This window comes from Haemaphysalis longicornis, unplaced genomic scaffold (genome assembly GCF_048455015.1).
Source record: "Haemaphysalis longicornis isolate Haplotype H1 unplaced genomic scaffold, Haemaphysalis longicornis Haplotype H1 scaffold_12, whole genome shotgun sequence".
NCBI lineage: Eukaryota > Metazoa > Arthropoda > Arachnida > Ixodida > Ixodidae > Haemaphysalis > Haemaphysalis longicornis.
In genome coordinates, this window is record NW_027526225.1 from 6217788 (window position 1) to 6244001 (window position 26214).

General features: G+C 47.2%; 1 protein-coding gene across 7 annotated transcripts in view; it reads left to right on the forward strand.

Moving 5' to 3' along the window:
* The window catches only part of LOC144162335 (microtubule-associated serine/threonine-protein kinase 3-like), a gene marked incomplete at its 3' end in the record, with an annotated part of 489334 nt that overhangs the window by 292082 nt on the left and 171038 nt on the right, over positions 1-26214 (forward strand).

Genomic DNA, 26214 nt, shown 5'->3' on the forward strand with positions numbered 1-26214 from the left:
GATCGAAGAAGACTGCCTGCGGGCTCCTTCGCATCGTGCGCGGATAAGTGCTAAGCCTACACGCCTTCGCGCTACGACGCGCGAAATATGGCTTTCCCGAAGGGTCGTTAGCGATTCGAAGGAGCGGGCTATTCCCGAGACCGAGATGAACGGTCGTAGGTTCGCGCGACGTCTGGGGTGGAGCGTATATCGTTTCGCGCCCGCGTGCCGGGCGCAAAATAGAGCGGGGCTTTCGTTTTCTCACCACAAAGTTGTCGTCCGCTGCAGAGTCTCTTGTGCGGGGAAAATTTGAGTAACCAGAATTTACGATCTGCTGCAGCAAGAGAAAGAGAGATAGTGTGATTTTCAGGAATGAAAAAAAAAATGTAGGACTGGTCAAATAGGCTCTGGCATTCTTTCTTTTTGTGGGTATTCTCTCAACCCTATCTCATGGTCATCTCATCTGTCATCCTGCACCTACGCCCTTTCTTTCTTGGCAGTAAGTACTCTAAGTTATGACTGGGCGTTGGGGGGGAAGGGAGGGGGGACTATAAAGCGGGTTCTGGGATCAGCGCTCATGGGATGACTAAGGCTTCGTCACGTCCCCTCTGCACCAATTATAGTGTTCTTTATGGCTCTCACTCCCTCCGTCACGCCCTCCTTCCTCCCCTGGTCTCCTATCTTTACATACGCACACACATACATACGCGCACATAAATACATACATACATACATACATACATACATACATACATACATACATACATACATACATACATACATACATACATACATACATACACGCGTGCATACATACATACACGCGTGCATACATACATACATACATACATACATACATACATACATACATACATACATACATACAATAAATACATGCATGCATACCTGCATACATACATACATTTCATTTTGATTGTTTTGGCGGTCTTTGCCCCAGTCGGCCTTGCGCCATTAACATCCAACCATCATCCCATTTCATTTCATTTATTATACCCTTAAAGGCCCGAAGGCATTACATAAGGGGGGGTGTCATGAAACATTGTTTACAGAGATGCAAATGAACCAAGATATTGTTGAAAACACAAAAAACACGCAAAAACACAGAAGCACCAAAGCACCAGAGTTCGGAGCATTGGCTAAGGTAGGAACGTTGCAAAATAAGTGTTACATAATTTTACAGAGTTAACAATAGGTTGAAGCAGCACACACTGATTAAGTTGAACAATACATCTTGCACAAAATATGTCTTACAGCAGTAGAACTTGAAGGTTAATCTTGGGTGAGAATTTTTTTTTCTAGCTTATCTTTAAAACGTTTATTATCAGTGCATGTGGCGATGTCGTCGGGCAACGCGTTCCATAGTGTTACAGGGTTAGGAAAAAAAGGGATGAGCTAAATGCTGATGTACTGCCGGTAATGGGGGTTGGACGACTGTGATTTAAACGGGATGAAATTCTGTAAGGTGTCCTCAGTAAAGAGTGCCTAGATTGTGGCCAGTGAAAGAATTTGTGGATGAGGCATAAGCGGGCAATGACGCGGCGTGAATGAAGAGTTGGGAGGGAGAGGCATAGCTTGAGTGCGGTGACACTGATATGGTTGGAATACTGCGGGGTGATAAAACGTGCGGGTGGGTTTTGAATGGCTCCAATATCTGAAGGGTTAGATATGTTTGTGATGGATGTCAGATGGCTGAGGCGTATTCCAATTTCGGTCGTACGAAGGTTAGGTAAGCTAGTTTTTTTTTTTTTAATTTCAGGAGAAGCAAGTTTTAGATTGCGCCGAAGGTACCCGAGCGTGCGAGAGGCTTCGGAGCAAATGGTATCGATATGCGTTGCCCAAATTAGCGATGAGGTCAAGTGCACGCCGAGGTATCTGTATGAAGGGGCTGCGCTGATTGGAACAGAGTTAACATGATAGGTGTACTGAGATGGGACACTTTTCCGTGTGAATGGGTGATTTGCACTTTGTTAAGTTTAGTGGCATGTGCCATTTGTTACACCAGAGGGAGATGTTGTCTAAGTCAGCAAGGTATCATACCTGCATACATACCTGCATACATACATACCAGCATACATACATACATACATATATACATACACGCACACGCACACATGCATGCGCACTACGTGCAAGCATAGATGCAAGCATGCATACATACATACATACATGCATACACGCGTACATTCATACATACATACATACATGCATACATGCATACATACATGCATGCATGCATACATACATACATACATACATACATACATACATACATACATACATACATGCATACACGCGTACATGCATACATGCATACACGCGTACATACTTACATACATACATGCAGACATGCATACATGCATACATACATGCATACACGCGTACATACATACATACATACATGCATACATACATACATACATGCATACATACATACATACATACATGCATGCATGCATGCATGCATACATACATACATACATACATGCATACATACATACATACATACATACACGCGTACATACATACATACATACATACGTACATACATACATACATACATACATGCATGCATACATGCATGCATACATGCATGCATACATACACACATACATACATGCATACATGCATGCATACATACACACATACACACACACACGTCATGGCATCGAATCGTCACTGTTGCTGCACTGCAAGTGACGGCGTGGCTGCGTGCAGTTGGTGAAGTGCGAGGTCTCCCCACAGAGCAGCTCCGAATCCCGAAGCCGCTGAGGCGTAAACACACCTTCGACACCTCAGCGCAGAGATCACTCGTTGAAATGGAATCGCTTGATTATTCTCCGCTTCCATAATGCATGCGTCGTTCGGCGGCCGCATGAACACTCGCGCAGCCCCGGATTCGTTGGAGAGGGGCTTTGGAAAGAAGAGTGCATAATTACCCCCTCCCTCTATTCTCTCTTACGGCGAAGGAGTGACGAAAGGGGCGATGACCCATGCACGGAATAATAGAAAGTTTTATTTACTTTCTTCGAACTTCGCGCGCTGATTTCTTTCGGACACGGTACAACAGAGTATCCTTCGCTCTATTGCGACAGAAAGCGATGGTATGCAAATCAGTTCATGTTCTCCCTAGCTCTTACGGGGCTACTAACATCATCGCTCTTGAAAAGCTTAGAGCGCGAATTGATACTTCTGCGTGCTATTTCTTTGTCCGTAGCATTTGATTTCTTTATAACCTTTGGATTAAATAGCAGGCTTTACTTTACGCATAGGGATGAATTGAAGAACGACCAAACACCACCATGAAGATTCTATTTACAGAGAGTTTATTGAGATAATTAAAAAGATAGAAATTTTGATGTAAAAAACAAGGTTCGTGCGCACTGGCAAACCAACCGCGCGTGCCATCTAATCCTATTCTCCATTTTGTGCGTTTGCCCGGCGATCGCTTTCCCACTGCTCTCTCTCTCTCTCTCTCTCTCTTTGTCTGGCCTCATTTACTCATTTACATTCGCAGGCGTGCAACTTTTCAAAAGTACGCGATGCTGATCGTTCTTTAGTGTAATTCACCTCTGCAGCACCAAATCAATGGGTCGAACTTTAGGAGCGCGAACGAGTCTTTTCTATTTCGCGAGAAATCAGCGGCGAAAGCGAATCGAGCCTAATTTGCATTCGTTTTCATTCTGAATCTACCGTGAAAGGTGCGCGCTTACCGATTACAATTCGACCGAAGTCTCTTACCGTTGTTGCCGGGAAAATTCAATATATTGTTCCTTTTCCTCTGCGTTGGTCTTCATCCACGCCGATATATATATATATATATATATATATATATATATATATATATATATATATGTATATTGTAAGGCGAGGGAAGACCCCACACAAGTCGGCAGCAGTACCAGCAGTCTGGGTTTTATTCCGCCCGTCGGTGACTCGACACAACAAACCACTCGTGATGATGATTATCTACAGATTATGATTATAATGGGTATGCACAGATGAGAGATTGGCCCTACCATCTGACGGTGATTGGCCACAGCATATATAAGGGTCCTACAGCGAAGCAAGTGCTCATTAACGTTGAATGCACTCACCCTCGCCCACAATATATATATATATATATATATATATATATATATATATATATATATATATATATATATATATATATATATATATATATATATATATATATATATATATATATATATATATATATATATATATATATATATATATATATATATATATATATATATATATATATATATATATATATATATATATATATATATATATATACAACATTTCGGAACGCATAACCACAAATAAACGGTAGGTGCGTATGAACGATACACCATATATAACGGCCTGTCTTTTTCGCCGCCAAAATACGCAATTATTTTGAATCCTGTAAAAAAATGTTTTGCGTGTACCTCATGTCGAAGCGAATATGAAAATTACGGTTCCTGCTGGTTTAAATGACAAAAATAGAAGGGTTTTCACAAGCTTTGATGCTCTGTGCGCGGATTTTTAAGGACCACAATTTATGTTAAAAATCTAATCTAAAAGTTGTGTTAAAAAGCGAAGTGTTCAGGTGAGAATAAGCGCTTGAAATTATTAGAAATCGTCTCAAAATTGGAACGTCACCGTAGGTGGTTCAACCCCTTGTCCGAACCATGGCTCCAGTAAAATTTCCGTTTATGTCGACTTATCTAAAACGAATAAGCACTTTCAGTGTTGCAAAATTCAGACCTTTCTTCGGTAAAAAACGTCAACGAAGCAACGGACATTCACTAAGTTCTTAAGCAGACTCAAGTTGTTTTTACGCTTGTTAAACAGAAAATTACCACAAAGAAAATCAGATTTTCAAGGGCCTGCCGAAATTCCAGGACAAGCGGGGCCTTGAAGGCAAGCGTTTCAAATAAAAGCGTCTTCCAAGGTTTTAAATGAACCCCATGGACACTGTGAATTATAAAGAACAATTATAAAGAATTATAAAGAACAATTTAAACAGTATGTTGAATTTCCCGAGCAATTATATATATATATATATATATATATATATATATATTGTGGGCGAGAGTGAGTGCATTCAACGTTAATGAGCACTTGCTTCGCTGTAGGACCTTTATATATGCTGTGGCCAATCACCGTCAGTTGGTAGGGCCAATCTCTCATCTGTGCATACCCATTATATTATATATATATATATATATATATATATATATATATATATATATATATATATATATACACACACACTCTGCATTTACTCGATTCTAAGTGAGAGGGATGCTTAGATTCCAACAATGGAAAAACCCACACTGCCACTTTTTTTCGCTGCCGTATCTCGACGAGAGGGGAGCGAGGAACAGTGTTTTATTTGGCAAACATTCGCAAGAAAAATAGGTGCAGACAGTGAGCATACCCCTTGCGTCTGACACTCAGTCACTCTCACTACCATGCGAGTCCGTTGTGTGGCTTGGGCCGCCGGTCTGCCTATCCCTCAGCAGGTCGTCTTTTGTTTCGTTGAAGTGGTTTGTAATCGAACATTTTATAAAAGGCTTCTCCACATCCACAACGTCAGCTTGGACCCTTAATTTCTACGCATGTGAATGTGTGAATTCTTCTTAAAAGAGGGGGTGCGTAGTAGATTGTGTGTATATATATATATATATATATATATATATATATATATATATATATATATATATATATATATATATATATATATATATATATATATATATATACCGAGGGGTGAGTTTACGGGGATGAGGGATGCGGTTACAACATTTCACCCCGCGACAGCATGCGGACACTCGAAACAGACAGGGAACTTGTTGCCGTGCGAACAGCGCCAACTGTTTAGGGCGCGTATAAACGAGACTTCTTATTTGGCAAGAATCCTCGTTAGTTACAAAACATGCCGCACTGGGAAGCTCAAAGAGGAAAAATTTAACTCGCCGTTCTGACATTGCGAAAGCTTGCTGTTGGCGGAGTACTTTGGGCTTGTTTCACGATGAGGTATTTTTAATGGTATTTCCCGTCCTTCATTTTCTCCGTCCTGAGTTTTCCTTATTCATAATGTGTTGCGCTAGTTCGTCGGTTCGCGCCACTACCGTAGACATCTTCCAGTACTTTTAACCCGTGCATTAAACTGAAACGGGAACATTTTCTGTCGCAACATCGTTAAACTGTGAAACGCGAAGATTTTCTGTCGCAACATTGTTATTCTTTACTTAACGGCCATGTCTGTTGGCGCTGTTATTTTTTCCAACATTTATTCCAACCAGAAAAAAAAAACTGATTTGTTGCTAATGCATGAGACCCAACTTAGTGGTACGATGTGTATAGGTGGGAAGTAGCAATGGTAAAATATCGAGGCGTGATATAAAAAGCCGGAGAGTGTTCCATACTGTTTTGGCTAATTTGGGTGGGTTGGTGGATGTAGGAGATCATTCAACGAATTTGGCCTTAAGGTGGCGGGAAGGGTATCGAGGAAAAGCTGTCTCTCGTTTTGAAATCGAGGAGATGTCCAAAGAATGTGTTCAGTATAGTGTCTGGAATTTCACGGCTGATGCGTATGTCTTGATTAGGGCAAGAATTAAAAATCTATTGTCGTTTAGTAGGGGTGAGGCTTTTACGTCATAAGTTGTCTGAGGCGCGCTTCTTGTGATCCAGGATGAGGGAGGGGGTGTTTTAATAACTAGAGAGGTCATAGAGTGTTTCCGGTGCTGTACTTGATGGCAGTCCGGTGCTCTTTAGGATCACATTCATGGTCTGTACGCGTCCAGATGAAACGAAACTGTGTCCGTTTCGAAAAATGTCAATTTTGCGTCCGCTTCAGTCGCGGCGTAATTGCACTTTGTAGGCCTCTGGAGTGGCGGGCAGTAATCCGTGATGGACGAACGCGGGGTCAAAGGCGGTTTTAATTAACGTATCGCGTAGCTGGGCTTTTTGTGTCAGTGCTGCAGCCTTTACGGCCCATTTGTGAATGGCAAGTTTCCTTGCATTTTAGGCTCGTATATCCTCTACGATAGGCGGGTGCGGGTAATGGATTGAGATTAATGGGCGGTGGTATGTAGATCATTAGGTGCTGGCACAGCTCTCGATTGCTTCTCCAGGTACAAATGGCACTCGGAAAAGGTCCTCTAGAGGTCGCTGCCCATGCTCCGTACAGGGTTGTACTTTGAGAAGCGTCCACCGTCGTCGGCCACCTATAGGCACGTTGCACCGCACAGAGATCGCTGTGAGCGCAGCACTTTTCCTACTAAAGTGGTCTGCAGCGCACGCTAGGTCATCGGTAAAAGAGTGGCGATTTCTCGAGCAGTTATCACCCACTTCCTGCAGCATGCCGTGCCTACAATCTATGGGGTTGACACCGAGACACGGTGTAAAGAAAGGCGGCCGTAATGAATGCATCAGTTCCTGCCTGCCATTTGTATTATCTGCAATATGACTGCTGTTCGGCTACAATATAGCAGCGACTGACGTATTTTTGCCTGCGCCACTTAAGCTGTTCGTTCTTCTCGGCCTTGTTATCATGACGTTACCTTAGATGCCTTCTTTGTGTGGGCGCCCGTGCGTGACTCGCGATAATCCCGGCTGTTGGTGTCTGGGACAGAGCGCCGACACTTACGCAATATGAATGCTACGAACCGAGCCCGTGATATGCGTGGCATCTTTCCTACAAGAAATCATCCCCCCGAACCACCAGGATATAGAAAACGGCGCTGCTGCTTGCGAGGCAAACATCAGCGCAACGTGCCTGTAAGGAGGCGTTAACGTCACACAACGAAGTTGTCGCAGACCCTCGTTACTATCGTTTATTTCTAGAGTTGAACGCTCGAGATCTCGCACTCCCGACGTATCGCCTACACTCAACGACCGTCCTCGTTCGCATCCTGCCTGCCTCCTATATACGTATGCACGGTAGTGACACGGGCGCGTGGCGGCGCCTGTAATTAATCAGGGCAACCTTATCGCGGGGGTCGGGGCCCGTAATTAATTTTTGATGGCACGGCAGCGGCGTACTTCTGGCTGCGCGCATGCACACACAAGCGCGTTCTAATAGGTGAGCGAGGTCGCTGGCTTGGGGACTGCGCGCGGTGCTCGCTGATGAGGTCACGTGATCCCGCGGCGCTCATCCACCTTCCGCAGAAGCATTTTGGGTTGGCTCTCGGCGTTTTTTTTTTTATGTTTTCTTTAACCTTTCTGGTGACCTGGAAAACAAGTGCACGCGCCGAAGCGAGAACAACTTTGCTGGGAGAACAGCGGGCGGGGGTTCCGCGATGGTTTGATGCACCTAACCTGCGCTGCGTCTTCAAGCGAAGAAGAAAAATGGCGGCGTATCTGCTTACTTCGCTGCGAATGTCGCTGAAAGACGATAGTCTTCGGCTGCCCAGGTCACGTGATACCTCTCTTCTCTCGTCCTCTCACTCCTGACGCTCTCACCCTCCCCTCCTGCGATGGTATGTGTTGGAACTTGGAGGCTTGATTAGTTCAATTTTTCCGCGCTCGGACTTCCCGCGCGCCATCTGTTGGGACCTTTTGTTTCCTTTGCGCTTGGAGCAGCTCGCCTTTGCTTTTAATTCGTTTCTGTTCGACACCGTTTTTAACGCGACGTTTCTTTTGTTTTGTTTTTTCTGTTTGTTTGGTATTGTAAAAAAATCATGCACCCCTCCGTCTAACGACGACGATGGTTGAACGCTAAACTTTCTCGGGATTGACAATTTGGTAGGCCAATCCCACACTGCAAGTATGTGCTACTCTGGAGGTACGCACCTCTTTTCTTGAATACCCACAGCCACTCTCGGATGTTCACTCGGTAGGCCTAACCTTTGGGTTTGGGGTGTACGGCGCGGATCGGTACCTGCTGCTTGGCGTTCATTGAGCTTATTTTTTGAGCGGTTGCCGCTTTGATGTGTTAAACCCCGAGATGTGACGTTATGCCTAACGTCTTAAACCTCAAAATGGGGAGTTAGGCTTAACGTCTTGTGGCCAACAGCCTTACGGCACACGTAGCAACGCCATTGTTCTCGTTACGAATTCCTTGGTTGTCGTCTGAGTTTTCCAAAACGCTCCAACCACGCCTAATGGAGCAATCGGATAGACGCCGGCTCCACAACGCGAGTGAGCCAGGTTCTGTACCGGCCCCGGGAAGCGTTTTTCTTTTTTTTTTTTTTTCACTTCACCCACGACCATTCATCATCATCGGCAGAGAAAGTTGGTTTTCCTGCATGGCGTATGGGCCTACAACGGCATCAGTGAGGACAACAAAGCTTCGCTTTAAAATCAATCCAACATGCATTCTTGGTTAAAGAGCATTGGTATTTTCGGTTTTTTGCCTCACATATGTTTGAGGTTTACTTCGCGCTCTTAATGTCGACACGTGCGAGATGTCGCAGCAGTTTCACTTGATGGGAACAGTCTTGCCTTTACATACTCGTGTTCAAGCATTTGTAAAGATGATAGTCTTTCTTGGGCTACTTAAACGCAGAAATTTTGGTCTGTCTGTCTGTCTGTCTGTCTGTCTGTCTGTCTGTCTGTCTGTCTGTCTGTCTGTCTGTCTGTCTGTCTGTTTGTCTGTCTGTCTGTCTGTCTGTCTGTCTGTCTGTAACTCGATTCAGCCACCCGGCCAAAGTGAAACAGGAGCTGCGCAATAGTCTTATATACCCACAGCCAAATCTAAATACCTAAGTCCTCTGTCAATGTTCATACTTGTAAATATTGTTGAACAAGAACAAGACATTGCGCAAATCCGAGGCCGAAAATCAACACATAAGTGATATTTGCCGCGTTCCTTTATTAAAAAATTTATGGATGCTTGGTTTTTGCGATAGCGAATGAATTACTACATCAACTGCAGAAAACCGTCGCCTGCTGTTGCCCGCGCTACTGTAGCTCCTGGCGGCATTTAAGAAATCAAACGGCAACAGCAACGAAAGGTTCCTTTAGATAGATATAGGTTCCACGTTCAGCTTGAAACGCTCGTGGAGTAGGGCAACGTGGTTCGATAAACGTTGTAGCAGGGTGCCTTGATTAACGCGCGGCTCCGCCGTACGGCAGCACGGCCATCGAGGCACCCGACTTGGAGCAGTGGAAGGCGGTAAATTTAAATTGACTTGAGCAAACCTCGGGCGTGTTATCTTGGGAGGAACGAGGCGGCAGAGGAACAGCATGAGAGGTGAGCGGGAAGACAAACGAGGCATTTACTTGGCAGTGGCGCCAGTCGGCCATCGTCTTTCATCCACATTTGCAACGAAGGAGCAGATACGCGGCTCTTTCTTAAATGCGCCAGGAGTTACAGTAGCGCGGGCAACAGCAAGCGACGGTTTTCTGCAGTTGATGTAGTATTTCATTTGCTATCGCAAAAACCAAGCGTCCTTACATTTTTTAATAAATAAATATTGCAAGTATCACTCATGTATTGATTCTCTGCCTTATATTTGCGCAATGTCTTGTTTTTGTTCAACAATGTTGACAAGTGTGAACACTGACACCGGACTTAGACGCTTAGATTTGTCTGTGAATATATAAGACTATTGCACAAATTGAGTTTCACTTTGGCCGGGTGGCTGAATCGGGTCACAGACAGAGCAAAATTTCTGTGTTTAAGTAGCCCAAGAAAGACAATATTTCTTTGAAAATCTTTGATAATCGCCAGGCTTTCGCCTTCGAGGCACGTAAGCGAACTCCAGTTCCCGAGGAATGTTAGCGCTTCTTATCGAGCCCTACTCGAGCAACGAGGAAATTGCGTTCGCGCGGGAGCTGCGGATCAGTGTGATCTTCTTGAAAATTTTAAATTCTGTCAGCCTGACCTTATTTAGCTCCGACTATCACGCGAACAGCCGCTATCTTTCTGGCGCTCCCAGCGCCGCTCGCGTCTTCTTCCCTCAGCATTCCACGTCACTTCTTTTCCCCGTTCAGCCAGCTCGGCATTGTTGCCCTACAGAGCAGCTTGTTTGTTTTCTTTTTTCTCTCTCCACCGCCTGCTTTCGCCGAGGATAACGTGACTGCGAGGCTTGCATTTCGATCTCCCACTAGCCCGGCGGACAGCTCGTCGGTCAGTCGGGTTTCTTGCCCCAGCGAAGCCCTGAATAATACACAAGCCCAACTCCATTCCCTACACATCCTTACTCACTGTTGCCGAGCTCCGTCTCGGACGGCGGCTTTTCCAGGAGGGTGGGTTCATACCGAGTATATAAAGGTTTCTCTCTCTCTCTCTTTCTTTCTTTCTTTCTTTCTCTCTCTCTCGCGCTCTTTGATACTCTCTACTACTCTCCTCCAAAAACCGACTGCTCCACGTGTCTCCGTGAGGCAGCTTTTCCCGCACGACGCCAGAGTCTCGCGGCAGAGACTGCAGCGGAAGCAATCCTCTGCTTTTTTTTCTTTTTTTATCCCTTTCTTCAGCACGGAACTGAGCTTCTCAGCTCCAACGTCGGCACTTCTGGGGCTGGGAAGAAGAAATAGGAAAGAAGCGAAAGCAACGGCGGCGCATTATCGTGTCGGCCGCCCTTCGAGCCATCCCTTTACATTTTTTTCGTCTGAGGTGCGCTGGAGCGTAGAGCGTAAGGTTTCTTTTCAGGGGGGAAGTGACGGATCGTGTAGCGAAAGACCTGTTCCTGGCGCACTGCGCGTTGGTATTTATTGCGACGCTCCGCAAGTCGATGGCGACGGCGGCCTATTGGCCTGGGCTCCACATATTCTCCTGTGATGTAGTTAAGTAAGCGGGTATTCGTTGCAGCCTGAGGGGCCAAAAGATAATAAAGCTTCCTTTGGGACCACTTTATTGCGCTTTATGGACCGGATGCATTGCCCCTAGCATTGCTGCCTTAATTAAGTTAGCCCATTCCGTTGCCCTTATTGCCTCCCTAATCGTAGCACTGGTCGGAGTTCCAAAGACCTAAGCTCGCTCTACCCCCAAACGCGTTCAGTGGTCCGAGTTGCGAAGATATAGTTGTGTGTTGCAATGTTTTTCGCCGATTCGAACGCGGTGATCTTCAAAGAATGTAATTAGTGTATACAGAAATGTAACAACCAAATGACTACAAAAGAAAGCGGGTGTTTTCTTTTTATTATTATTTTTTATCATAGACTGGATTACATCTTTTGCAGGCCCCTCTAATCATTTCTCTTAGTTGAAGGACATTTTTTTCTGTTTCAAGTGCTTTAGTTTATACAAAATCGTGGTCCTTTGTTTCTTTGTTGGGAATTCTTTGAGTTTCGAATGTTTAAGCGTTCCTACGTGAGCTGAACGACGAAACCAGGCTGTCAGTCTGTTGTGGTTAACGAGTTACACACTGCTGATATGTTGATGCGTTGTATTGGTTTATATGTGAAGATGATACCTTGAAAAGGTCCTATAGCGGTGATACTTGAAAATCAGATTGTTTATATTGCCCTCGGTAGATGTCTTTCCAGCAATGCGCACAATAATAAATGCGTTATTGTGCACAATAACGTAACCGACGACCGGGCTAGGAATATAGCGCGACATGCTGGGGTCTTACAGAGGTATTTAATAAAAGGCACTAAGACTTTATTAATTTAAAAGTGCTTACATCGCCCCTGGAAAGCTTGATTTCCAGCAATGCATGTGTGTATAGCACTTAAGCCGACTTTCAGGGGCGTGGTGCATAACGCTTTTAAGTGCGATGCACTTCGTAAGCGACCCTGAACCTGCGTCCACCTGCGATGTCCGCATAGCATACCCACGTGGGGGATTGGCCAGGAATCTCCTCGTCTTCCTTGGCAACGGGGGGAGATGGGCGCGCGCTGCCTGGCCGCTGACATGACACATACCCACGTGGGGGATTGGCCAGGAATCGGACGTGAGAAGGGCTAATGCACCCGCTTAAAGGAGTACTGACACGAAATTTCAAAGCTGAGATCCGCTCTAGCAATCAATTGGCGATGTCCGCAAAGCATACCCACGTGGGGGATTGGCCAGGAATCTCCTTGTCTTCCTTGGCAACGGGGGGAGATGGGCGCGCGCTGCCTGGCCGCTGACATGGCACATACCCACGTGGGGGATTGGCCAGGAATCGGGCGTGAGAAGGGCTAATGCACCCGCTTAAAGGAGTACTGACACGAAATTTCAAAGCTGAGATCCGCTCTAGCAATCAAGTACAACGACAACACAAATAGGTGTCTGTGAATAAATGCATCTTTCTTTCTTTGTAGTTGTGTGTGTGTGTGTGATCTCTCTTTCGCGAACATTACCGAACCGCGCAAATTCAACTCGTGCATTCGCACTTTCACATTCGGGGAATGCGGGCAATTTTTTAAGGGTACATGGGTTTTTCTGGAGTTACTTATTAACATGTCCTAGGGACTTCCTACTTTATTAACTGACATTGCCCCCGAAAAAAATGTCTTGCCAGCATTTCATTCGTGTACAGTAGTGAAGCCGACTTCTTAGAGGGCTGGGTGTATAACAAAGCTGCTTACGCAATTATCCGACAATCCCCACTCTGGAGTCTCTGCAATTCTTTTTAATCTTCTTTCCCTCTCACAACCCTTCAACTAGCCATGTTATATGTGCTTTTCGCCGGTCCCCAGATTTTTTTTTTTTCGCCCTATACTGCTATCGTAACTTTTTCTTGTCCCCGTCTGACCATTATGCCCAGAGACCCACGTGCCCTAGCCCTTTTTTTCCCGTTTCTGCGCAACGTTGCAGGAGTTGCCTGAGGCGCAATTTTCGCGCGCTCCTGCGACAATCTCGCGGCAGCAATCCGTCCCCGACGTGACAACGCGCCTCATTGTTCCCCCGCCCCGGGTTTGTACCTTTATTATGCATGGGGAGGAACGTGTACGTAATAAACGCAGGTGCCGGGAGGGGAGGGGGCCAATTTCGCTCTGCTTTCGACGCAGTCCGCCCATCCGCCCTCTTATTGCGCTGTGCAAGCACCATTGCGTGCAAGATCCTCCGCGGGCAAACTATATGAGCTTCGCGGGCGCTAATGGTGATCCGCCTTTTCTTTTCCTCCTGTCTTCTTTTATTTTCGTAAAGGGCGCTCCTATATGCCTGTTCTTCGTCGGTCCCTGCGTCTCTTCTTATCTGGGCGCGCGAGGCGTGCACGTTCTTCTTCGGCTTGGAGAAGGGATGCGGCTCTTATGTCTTTACGGAAAACGTAATTCACCGCGTTTTAAAATTCAGGAGTAATTGCAGGACTCCGCGCAGATGGATACTTAAAGTGCATGATTGCTTGTTTTTAAAGCGGAAGCCTTATCGTAAAAGGCTGTACTGAAGCGCTTGTTGGTACAACAAGACTCCAAGAAAACAGCGCATGCAGGCGGCGGGACTAATCAAGAAAGACAACAGGCGCTGCGCAATACAACACAACAGTTGTTTCTTGCTTACTCCCGTTATGGTACATTATGACCCCAAGAAAACAGCGCAGGCGACGGGACTAAGCAACAAACACCTGTTGTGTTGTGTTGCGCAGCGCCTGTCTTTCTTTCTTAGTCTCGTCGCCTGCGCTGTTTTCTTGGAGTCTTGTTGTAAGTTTCGTTGCAAGAAAGAATTCCTCGGGGCACTTAAGTCGGCTTACATGCTTTTACGAACAAGCCCTGGCGATGCGTAAAAGCTTCCTCACTGCTGCATCGCGTTCGTGTCTTTTTCATCCCTTCCGTTTCTTCGTCTTGTGTCCCTTAGCGCGAATTACTTTGATACGCGGACTGGCGACGCTTCGCGCCACGGCTTCCCGAGAGTCGAAGCTCTGCGAGGCCTCCATGCACCTGTCCTACTCACGTCCTGTCACGTTGGCGTGCCACGTTGCACGCGCTAGGTGAAATTTCATTTCGCCGCTGGCAACGTGCGGTGGTGACGCACCCGGATCCTCCTCTTGAAACCCGCGTTCAATTCTCATACAAGCTCAAATGTGTTTCTTTTAAGTGTGCAGCACTGTAGGGGCCCGGCTTGTCGTCGTCGCTTGTTTGGGGTCACGCTATCTAGCCGCCGCAGTCACGCGGAATCACGGCTTTGAAAAGATAACCTCTTCCACTGGGCGGGATCGAACCCGGGTCCTTCGCGTTACGAAGCCGAAGTCAATCCCGTTGCGCCGCAGAGGCACATGTCATTCATATGCGAAGTGTTGGGGGTGACCTTTGCGCTGCGTCGGGGCCACGGTGGCTGCCGTTTCTATGTCGCGAATAAGCACACAGTAATATAAAATAAGGAAAACATCATGCATTAATTACCCCCAAATTGATGAAAACTCAATCCAATGTCTTCATAGGCCTTTTCGGGAGCTGCGATGCCCTCTCTTGACTACTTTCGGTATCAACGCCAGGCTGATACTGAAACTAGTCAAGAGAGGGCGCCACAGCCCATCTGGCTCCGCACTTGACAGCTTTCACATTGAGTGGAACTGCTTTACTTTTTTTTACGTTTTACAGGGTCAGCCGTTTTGTTTACCGTACAAGAAATACTTCGCAAAGAATGGCAATTTTTATCGCAACAGGGCCCCTACGGCTCTCGCCTTAGAAAGCGGCGTCCGCGCGGTTGTGACCGAAAGGTCGCCACCGTGGCTCGGCAACACGTTGGAACTGCGGAGGGCCTCTTAGAGGAGTCCCGGTGGGCGCCCAGTCTCCACTGCTTGGAGACATTGGCGTTTTTACAGCGAGAGCTCTACTATTCCAGGTACAAACGCAGAAAACGGCGCGTTCCTCGCTGCGTCTGGTCGACCTTCAAGCTAATCAGCCATGCTCGAGCAGCCAGCGCGTCGTGCGGTCGCGCAGTGACACCGTCTAATCGCTAGTTCGTTCCACGGGAGGGGGTGCGTAGAGTGGATGGGGGAAAGAGCAAAAGTGCGTACGTGCGATCAGGAAATTATACAAGAAGGCGCTGGCTGCATCCGAGTTCACTGAGCGATTTTGGCGCAAGGACCGAGCTATCGCTCGACAAACTTCATTTAACCGCGTTCACCCACGCTATTTCCCCCCTGTCTTTACCAATTCCTTGTCGTTACTGTTCCCACGCGGTCTTGCGTGTTCGTCGAGTATTTGCGAATCGCTGAGGAAGGTTCCCGTCGTGTGTCGACATAGTACAGTCGTATAGTCTTCTTTGCGTGCATGTGTCTCTCGACCGCTTCTTTGTCGGATTTGCTCTCTTCCACATCCGTGGTGGGAAAAAAAAAAAAAGAATGATGTCAGCGCCAGCGCCGTATCTGAACGCGAGATACTTCCACTATGGCACGTTTCTCGTATTTTTTTTTTTTTTACTGTTTGGAAAAAGCCGTTTTTCAACAGCTACGGCTTTTTCCGCACCTTCTTGACGTGCGCGCGACGGTCGTATCCGTAAACGCAACTGCCACGTGCTCTTTTTTTCTGAGATGGGCCCGGGGCGCTACTTGTCCGCCCGCGATTTGTTCCACTGCTGCGTCATTTTGCTATATATATATATATATATATATATATATATATATATATATATATATATATATATATCACTAAAGGATGCGTGTCTTTGTCCCGTTGTGTTATGCCAGACCGGCTTTCCCGCCGATGCCTTCTGGGCCTTTCATCGCGACGCACGTTGGTATGTCAGCCTCCGCACGTACCTAATCCTTCCGGAAATCTGTCCTCTTCATCCCTCGGAGCGTGCGTCGTATGGCGTATCCTTTTCCCTGCCGGGTGTCTGCAGCTTTGTCGGGGAGCCGGCTTTGTCTGCATGCGTTCGCATCCGCGTTGAACGGATTGCCTTCATCGTCCGCGTTCGCATTGGGATGATGACAGGGCCGCTTAGTGTCATACGGATTCCCCTTTGCGTCTCGGGAGACTTCTAATACCTCATTTTGCTTTCTGTCTGGCAGTGCTCGTTGGCGAGAAAGAAAAAAAATCACGCCGGAACTCCTCCGAGCACCTTGGGGCGCGAGCGAAGAGGCCATAGATCTCGTTTGCGTCGACTGGCACGGCCACTTTTTGGCCCACGATTTCAAACTTCCCGCCGTTCTTTCGCCGCTTTATGGACGGGAAGGGGATTGGAAGAGAAATGAGGCGCTCGATGATTGCGCAGGGTAGGGTCACTAGATCAGATACTTTATCTGGTAGTGACACAAACGCAGGCCGCGGCTGGTGGGTAGCAGAATTCGTTGCGTCGAGACAGGCGAGGAATTCGGCCGTCGTGCGAGGAACCTTTGCACGTGGGGCACAGGAGAAGGCTGTCGTGCCTTGACTTAAGGTGTCGAATTGATTGATTGATTGATTGATTGATTGATTGATTGATTGATTGATTGATTGATTGATTGATTGATTGATTGATTGATTGATTGATTGATTGATTGATTGATTGATTGATTGATTGATTGATTGATTGATTGATTGATTGATTGATTGATTGATTGATTGATTGATTGATTGATTGATTGATTGATTGATTGATTGATTGATTGATTGATTGATTGATTGATTATTCCGGGGCTTTAACCCGCCTATGGTACACCTGGGCTGTGAGGCGCGCCCTAGTGCAGGGCTCCGGAGTAATTTTGACCACCTGGGGATGTTCGACATGCGCCGAAATTACCGTGTCAAAGTGCTTTGACTGCACTTTTGGGACGTTGGACCTATGTCTAACGTCGTCAACCGGTACCGCAGCTGAACTTGCAGTATGTGTGGCGTTGCTTAGCATGTCGTAAGGTTCAACTTGAACGTTACCTAAGGTTAGGCCTAAACACACATAGGACGCGGGGCCTAGCGCCACGCTTTTTGTAGTTTGGTTACTCTGGTCTTTTTCCGTAAAACTTGCATTATTGTAGACGCTGCTGCAGAGCGAGGCGGACGAAGAACATCGTGAATGATAAGAGCGTCCGCTCACTGCGTGGCTCATCATCATACATCATTTCGCAGTCCTGTGACACACGCGCATACGGACATGAGCTATGCGCTTTGAATTTTATTGAACTGTGAACGTTAGTCGTTTGTCATGTTTCGCTTTTTTTTTTTAGGTGTGCGGAGCATATCTTCTTGGCCCTGACCACATTTTCTGGCGTTGGTCGTTTTTAGCGCCCCTTATTTGTTGCGATATACCGTTGCAAAATACCCTTCTGCGGCGACGGGGTGATGAACACGTCGTGGACATGGGGAAACCATTTTTCAAATTTCTGGCGCGTCTAGCACGTCACGTTTACATTTAGCGCGAAGAATGTTGTGCAGATGCTACGGCAGTTATGACGGCGATGACCGGTTCAAATGGAAACGCAAACTTTTGTATTTACAAGATTTACATAGTAAGCATGTATTTGCAAGAAGGATATACTGAGCCCGTTGGTCGCGGTGCGCAGCCACTGCCCCCCATCAGAGATGAGCCCACGGCCCAGCCGACACCACCAAAACATTCCACACTAAACCGGAGAAAACTCGCTTACTATTTAATTTCCCCTTCCCCCGCACCAGTCTATCCTCACCCCTCGCCTAGGCCCGTTCATGGAGGGAAACTTCTCGGTCTCCGTCCTTGCCACCATGTCCTCCGAAAGCGTGCGGGGTGATCTCGGAGGCCATGGTGCCACCCACGGCACCTGCCCAGAGCCCCGGATGTAGCCCGTTGTGGCCACCACGTACAACCACGCACGTTCTGAACGCCCAACAGCTGCTACTGCTACGCACTTAGCAGCGCTGGACGCACCCTTCCCGCGTAAAGGGCAGAGAACGCGGAATACATGTAGGGGGAGGCATTCTACGAACGCGAGGCCATTGCCCTGTCGTCTTCCCGGTCATGCGACGCAGCTCACGCTGTCGGGCGGGAATGACCCTTACATAAACAGTAAATAAAATAAGAAACGCAGGAGATGAAGCGACGAAATCGTAAAGGTCTGGCCAATCCAGATCCCTCACGCGATTAACTAAAAGTGAGTAAATAGTAAATACAAATTTTAAAAACTCGAATTTAACTAAGCAAACCACAAAGTGTATCTAATCCAGCGCACTCACGCGATTACTGAAAAAGAACTAAATTTATGCAAGAAACTAGATTGAAGTAATTAAATCGCAAAGGCCTCAACGAGTTAAACTCAAAAAAGGCCAAAAAAAAAGGAACACTTCTTGGGGGACGTGTTCCTTCCATGCCAACTAAAACCACTAAGTTACGCTTAAGAGTACCGACACGTCATGCACGCGGATGAGTGTGGGTGTTGTGCCTAGAATATACTGGCAGTATATTCTAGGCACTATAGTTGGGGGCCATTTTGTTTCTGGCTTGCAGTGTTGCCATCTCTGTACGAAACCGCCGCCGGTTTTGTACGGGCCCAGTGGGCGGGCATTGGCCGCGCTCATCAACTGTGGGGCGGTGTTCACTTTCCCTTAGTTCGTGTAAACGCGGTGTTGTTCATTTGCGCTTTTGTAAATTGAATTACGTGTTTATTTAGTGACGCTAATGCGAACAATGAAACGTCCGGTGGGTGATGCGGAGAAGCGGTGTAAGAATGGCCGGCAATTAGTAAACACTTGTAAGAGGATTTGTACTCTTTCTTCCTTTGACGCGTTCCCATTACAGGGAAGTACTAATGCGCGAATTTAAACAGCAAAAGAATTAGCATTACTCATGTCTTACTATTCACACAGGTCACTTGAATGATTTCATCGGGCACTAAGCAGCCTCACTGCACGAAACAAAGCCTACGAAGAAACACGATATCGACCAATTTACGGATAAATGAGCGACCGGAAACGGAGCAACAGAGAACCAGTAACAAGACCGTAGGTTCCGCTGAAAGGGATAGCCATTACCAAACCGTAGCGTGGTCGATTTTTTGTCTCTCGCTGTATCAGCTTCACGTCTTTGCGTTTTGTTGCTCCGTTGCGTGGTTGTGGCGCTCGCGAACGGGAATGACTGATTTTGGCCTGTCGTATTTCGTGAAAGCGCTGTATATTCCCTGTTCATGCCGGCGGCGTCGTGGCTTTTTTTTTTTTTTCATATTTCCCGCCCTTGGTTATCTGCCAATCGAAGGAGAAAACTCGGCATGCCGTTGTCATCGCTCTTTGTTCTTTTTGCGCCGGCATGGAGCGCTCCTCGAGATTTAGCGATATATTTTCTGCTGCAACCGCGTATTCGTGACAGAAGACGATCGGGAGATTTGTATCGTCTGCTTCAGCGGTGCGTTCGTGATAGCAGATGACGGGGCGTTTCGTATCGTCTGCACTAACCCTGCTTTCGTGATAGCAGGTGACGGGGCGTTTCGTATCGTCTGCCACAACAGCGCATTCGTGACATCAGATGACGTGGCGTTTTATATCGTATGCTACAGCGTATTCGGGCCAACAGATGACGGGGATTTTTGTATCGTCTGCTTCAACTGCGAATTCCTCATAGCAGACGACACGTATTTTGGTAGAATCTGCGCATGCAATTTTTGTTTCGTGGAAGAAATTTTATAGGGTTTGTTTTTCGCCTCGTATTTCGTCTGTTCATCCACGCTCGTATTTGTAAGTTGCGCGGCTTTGTGGGGCGTACGGCACGTAACCCTATTGTTACTCCGAGGTCCCCAAACGCAATTCGGCGTGGCCGGCCCTCTGTTGCCGGTCGCTTCCTTTATTCCCCATCTGTTCCCGCCTTGTCGTCTGCTAGCGTAAACGTTTGCCGAGGAAGGCCCGTTGGGAACAGACGACCGACAACAACCGCGACACTGCCCTGCCTTTCCGACAGGATTGCGGTCGAGAGCTGTCGTCTTGCACGGAACGAGGGTATGGCGGCTGAACCGGCGGCCAATACCCTCGAGACCGCACGCCACGCTTTTCGCTTCTCGCTTTGTCAGGCCGTTTTTTTTTTTTTTTTTTCTGCTTCTCTTATTCTGTGCCTTTTTCGGCTGTTCCTTCTTTTTTTTTCTTTTCCGGTCTCACGAAAAGGTGTTGTAGATGCTGGCGCCCGAAGTGGAACGCTGCGTTGTGCTAATTTTGTGCGCTGTTATGGTTGGCGCTGTCTCTAGGGGCACGACGAGGGCATCGCACTTCGAAAAGAAAACCCAGTTTGCGCCGCACAAGGCATCCCTAATGAGGTTGGCCAAGCACTTTGGACAGGCCGAGTGGGCTTTATATGCACGCTTTTTACGAAATCCCAGAGGAGTCTTGCCAGCACTTTCTGGCGTACAGACGAGACAAATGTTCGTGAAGCGACGTTTTCGTTTTTACGTTGTGAATAAGCGGTGCAGCGAGTGTTTTTATCATTATTTAGTAGCACTGCATTCGCACTCGTCGTGTCATCTTTTCGGTTCTCCAGGTTTTACTTAGCGGTTGTCGCGTGCAGTTATCCTAGACTGATCAGTCGTGGCAAAGTAATGAGAAGAGCGGGGGGGGGGGGGGGGGAGGAGCCAAATTCACTTGGAAGCCAAATTCATGCAATTTTCGCAACCGGGATGGTCGATTTTCAGGACGGTGCGTTGTCGGGGTGAGAGAGCGCTTTCGTGCGCAAGTCTGGGCCTTCTCTTTCTTTTCAGCTCGTCTTTTGAACAGTCCAGTAACATTTCATAATACTCGCCTCTTAATGTGTTGCCACTCGGCAAGTACGCAATAAGGAGATGTCGGCGCTCCATAAAGCCTTCGCTGCCACACAAGGCAGGGGAAATCACGTTCCCAGCCGAGAAAAGGTCTTTGCTTTCTTCTGTGTAGCGCTTTTACCCGGCGCTGTAATATGATTTGAACGTTGCTTCGACTCGGGGGTGTGTGGGCGGATCCGCGTTCCGTTCACGGTCACGAATCGACGTGAAAAGTCGTGCGGATTGCGAATAAGCATAGCCACGGACACTGCGTACGCGCTTTTGGCGTATACAGTTAATAGCGCCACCCACCACGCACGTAATTTTTTTCTTTCGTGTTCAAACTCCCATCGCAACGTATTGTGCACTCTGAGTTGTCTGCGCTCTTTCAATACGGGAAGTCTCGCTCAATCGTTCGGCGGTACTGCACGCAATAACGTCATTTATTTTTTTGCCACCATGTCTGGAGGGGTGACGTCAACTGGGCGTCAGCATGCTTCACGTCGAGTTTGTGTGTGCCCATGTCTAAATTCGGTCGTCCGAAAAAAAATTAGTCGGAACACCTAAATTATGCTTATAGGTGCTTTGATGCGAAAGCTTAGCGATACTTATGGAAGAGAAAGAGAGAGTAAACTTTATTCAGTTTGCCAGCTGTCTTGCTTAGTCGTCGGCCGTGAGCCCTTGGGCTCTGGCAGCGTCCTCAGCCAGCTGGACGGCCCAGAGTTGATCTTCCGGGCTGGAGCTAACCAGGACGGCCTCCCACTGCTCACTGTTAGGGATTGTGCGGCCATTTGTGATCGCCTGCGGACATTGCCATAACATGTGCGCCAGGTCCGCTCGTTGCTGACATCTATGACACTCAGGGGAGTAGCGCCCTGGGTAGCAGTAAATATTTATACACAAGTGGGTTTGGATACGAGTGGGTCTGTAGGAGTCGCCAGACCACCGAATGCCGTTTACTGAGGGATGGGTGCGCTGGTGGGAAGCGGGCCCGGCCTAAACGGTAATGACCTGTAACGTCGCTGTAGGGACAATAGCTTGTCCCTGCCTGACATGGGGACGAATTCCGCGCATCGGAAGTGCCGTCTGCTCGGTCGAAAGCCTCGAGCGGCTTCGTTCGCAGAATAATTTATATTACGTCCTGTTCGCGTCTCTTTCTTCGCTTTCGTTTATTAAAAGCAAATGCTTTCTTTGCACCGCTGGCGTTCTGTCAAAAGCTATAATGCATTTCCCATAGACCGGTTGGTCGACCGAAAAGCTCTGATAAGACCTCTGCATGTCACGCGGCGGGTGCGTGAAACCGGCCATCCATTGCGTCAAAGCGGTTACTTGAAAATCGCGAAAAAGGGGCGCCTCCTACAGAAGACAATACACGCATCGATCATGAAGCAAAGTACAATCTCATATCTCATGAACCACGTATCGTAGATGCGTAGTTTATGAGATATGATATTGTAAACAAACCATAAACCATGTAGTTCGTAGATGCGTTCACTTTGTGGGCGAAAAATCGTCGCATGGGTCTGTCCTTCGTTTACAATTTGGGCCTTTGAAGATTTAACGATCGACAATTGGACGCACTTTTAGATGCGACTGCATCTCATTCACTCGCCTTGTCCCTCCATACGGCGTTGTTGTCCGTCCACACCCCTCCCCACACACTATAAAAGAAAAATAGTTAGTGGCGCCCAGTTTCGATCCCACGACCCTGTGGGCGGAACGCGAGGTACATGGTGCTCTTCCCACTGCGCCACAAAACCGATACAGAATCAAATGCTACGAACGCGCCTTATATCCTTGACTCATTCAAACTACGTCAAGATGCTACTGATACAACGCATGATGGGGCAATGATTAACACTTGCAATAAAAGAAAAGAAGCTCCCACTTACAGCAACAATGACGGAGTAAAGGTCGTTGCGACAGCGAAGCCCCAAGCATACCACTTAGAGAGATTGACCAAGATTGGCCAATAAAACATAATAATAATCATAAAACATAATAATCATACGCGTTCCCGACACGTTTCACGCGATTTCAGAATCAATCCAGCGGAAACACCAAGTGAACCCCACGATGCGTCGCATCTACACAGGGTTCCCCTCGCGGGGAGGTGGGCGCAATTTTTAGCGAAGGTTTACTTCTGACGCAGTTTTGATGCTGACAAGCTTTCGCACTTCTCTCGGCTTTCTGTTCGAAGGGGTGGTAAAGGTTTTTGTCTTGTGTTTCGAATGACGTCATCGGAATACTCCGTGGCTGGCGTGCTCCTGGTCTACTCACGTGCCGTCGCGTTCACCTGTGATTGCGATACGAAGTCAGCGCCGTGCGCACTATTTAAACTCTTGTTACGCCGCTGGAAGCTTGATGAGGTAGGCGCAATGGACCTTTTTTCCAGTGGCGTTCTGCGCATGCGCTACTCTCGCTCCCAGCGTCCCGTCCGCCATTCTTGGGGGGGGGGGGGGTCATAATGTAAACGAAACGACGCCATATTGGATTAGCCAGTTACGAACGCCAAGCCAGCCAAGTGCTGCTCCATTTTGTGAGCCCTGTAAGCGGCCGACAACTATGCGCTACGGCTGCCTTCGAAAAATTTCTGACCCAAAACCCATGCGTGCAGGGGTCGTGGGACGGCTTCCTCAACTGCGCAGGGCAGGCAGAAAAAAAGGGGCTTGCTCTTCTATAATCCCCCAGTGTAGTTCGGGCGGCCGCCGCTAGAGGGCTACGCTACCGCAAAAAGGACCATTATATCGCTCTCGGCTGTTGGTCTGGAGACCCTGATCTTGTATTAGGGCACCAAACAAACGCAACAAACGACAGAAAAGGCAAGGACGAGTGCTTTTTTGCACAGAACATATTTTATTCAAGGAAAACAAATATGTAGGCGGGGTGAATGTATGCGCGCGCTGCGCAGACCCGGCAAAACAGACATTTGTTTCGTATGAACTGCGCATTGTATACTGTACAATTTAGAAATTGTTCTGTTCGTTTTTTTTTCATGTTTTTTTTTCGTTTTTCGCACTTGGTTGGTCGACTGAAGTTCAACTTGTTTCTGTTCATTTTTTTATTTTTTTGTTTTTTTAAAACATATGACACTTGCTTTGTAATTAGAGAACGGCAGTGCTGTGCTGCCGTCGACGTGTGTACACGGGGTAGGGTCCTCGTCAAGCCAGCGCATGTGCTGGCTTTTTGACCACTCTCCTTGCAACGTAACATGTAAATACATAAATGAATAAATTTGAATTTGAATTTGAATTTGTATTTGAAACCACATGGCCACAGCGAGTTGAAAGTACAACACATACATCGAAACTGCAGCTAACCAGGGAAATCATAGAGGCAGTCTACATCATAAGGAAAGGGGACGAGTCCACAAGCCGCACATCGTGGGTGTTGAGTGATAAAGAAATGGCGTACTAAGGAGGCACGTGTAGGTAGGGTGAATATTATAAAAATCTACTTGCTAGTAGGGTGTTCCTTTGCCGTGTGGTCATGGGGTTCTGCGGTGTTCTCTGGTATGCGCAGCGCGCGCATACTTTCGTCGCGCCTATATGTTTGTTTTTCTTGAATAAAATATTTAGTTGCGGGAAAGCGCTCGTTCTTGTCTTTTTTCTGGTTCGTGGCGTTTTTGAGGTGCTTTAATTCAGGATGAATGGTTCCGAGTATGCCAAACTTTATTCCCTACTGAAGAAGCCTGATTCAGTCCTCGCACGAACAGAGACATTTTTTTTAAAGCGAAGCTGTTTATGTCTTCGTGACGGAGTCCGTGCGCACCACAAAACTCACTGCAGAAAAACCAACTTTCTTGGGTGAAGTAAAAAAAAAAACGCTTCCCGTGGTTCTTATCTACCCAGGGTCTCTCGCGTTATGAAACCGATGTCTATCCGATTGCGCCACACCGACATGGTGGAAGCAGTTTGGATTTGGAGAGTTTGGATTTGGATTTGGATTTGGATTTCCAATTTGGATTTGGATTTGGTTTTACAAAATCCATTCGCGTTCAACCCCCACCGTCTAACGACGGCGATGGTTGAACGCGACGCTTTCCAACGTTACTAGATAGTAACGTTGACGCTTTCTTCGTGCAAAATCAAATCTGGAAGGGTCGAAGTCAAAGCCGTTGCGATCCAAAGCCCAAACTGAGTGCGAGTCAAGGAGTCAAGATCCAAACCGCGTCCGATTCAAAGTCCAGGCTCAGACGACAACCGAGGAATCCCTCACGATAAAACTTCGCGTTGAGCCATCTTCGCGGGTAGACGGGAGGGTTCAAGATTTTTGCAAAGTTTTTGCAGCAACGGCCATTTGTTGTGCCGACGGCGGCTGTTTTTCGCACAATGGGCCACTTGAGGATTTCGCCTTAAACCGACCTCAGTTGTGGGGCACAGTATATGTCAACCTCAATGAACTTCATTGTGGTAACTCTCCTGGTGGTCGGACCAGGACATGTGGCGCAGAGAGGCACTACAGAAATATCTTAACGGCTGATCTGAAGGCGTCTTTCGAGAAACTCACTGTTTCACTTGTTGATTACTTCGCTAAACCTCTTTCTCCGCTGTTATTCCTCTAAGTACCGCCTGCATAAAAAAAGTTATATCGGTGTGTCTTCGTCATTCGTTTGACGATCCTTTTTTTTTTCCTCCAATGGTGGCGGTATGTTGTCTGGGGGATTGACCGAGATGGCTCGTTTGGCAAGAATGAGGCACGAAGCAATTTGCGGCTGCCATTTGCAGCATCACTAATCGTG